We start from the raw sequence: 454 nt of genomic DNA on the forward strand, positions 1-454 counted from the left end.
AGTAGAGATGGGGTCTCGCTCTTGCTCAGGCTGGTCTCGAACTCCTGACCTCGAGCGATCCTCCCGCCTCGGCCTCCGAGAGTGCTAGGATTACAGGTGTGAGACACCACGCCCGGCCACAATTAACTCTTTTTTAATAAGTAGAGTATAGTCTAAAATAATAAAAGTATACCATAGTAAATACATAAACCAGTAACAATCATTTATTCTCATTGTCAAGTATCATGTATTGTACATAACTGCGTGTGCTATACTTTTATATGCTGTGACTGGCTACACAGTAGGCTTGTTTACACCAGCATCGCCACAAACACCAGCAATGCATTTTGCTACGTCATTAAAACAGCTGCAATGTCACTACGTGATAGGCATTTTTCAGCTCTATGATAATCTTATGGGATCACTGTTGTATATGTGGTCTGTTGTTGAGCGAAACATCATTTTGTGGTGCATG

This window comes from Propithecus coquereli, unplaced genomic scaffold (assembly GCF_000956105.1).
Source record: "Propithecus coquereli isolate 6110/MARCELLA unplaced genomic scaffold, Pcoq_1.0 Scaffold216, whole genome shotgun sequence".
NCBI classification, from domain to species: domain Eukaryota; kingdom Metazoa; phylum Chordata; class Mammalia; order Primates; family Indriidae; genus Propithecus; species Propithecus coquereli.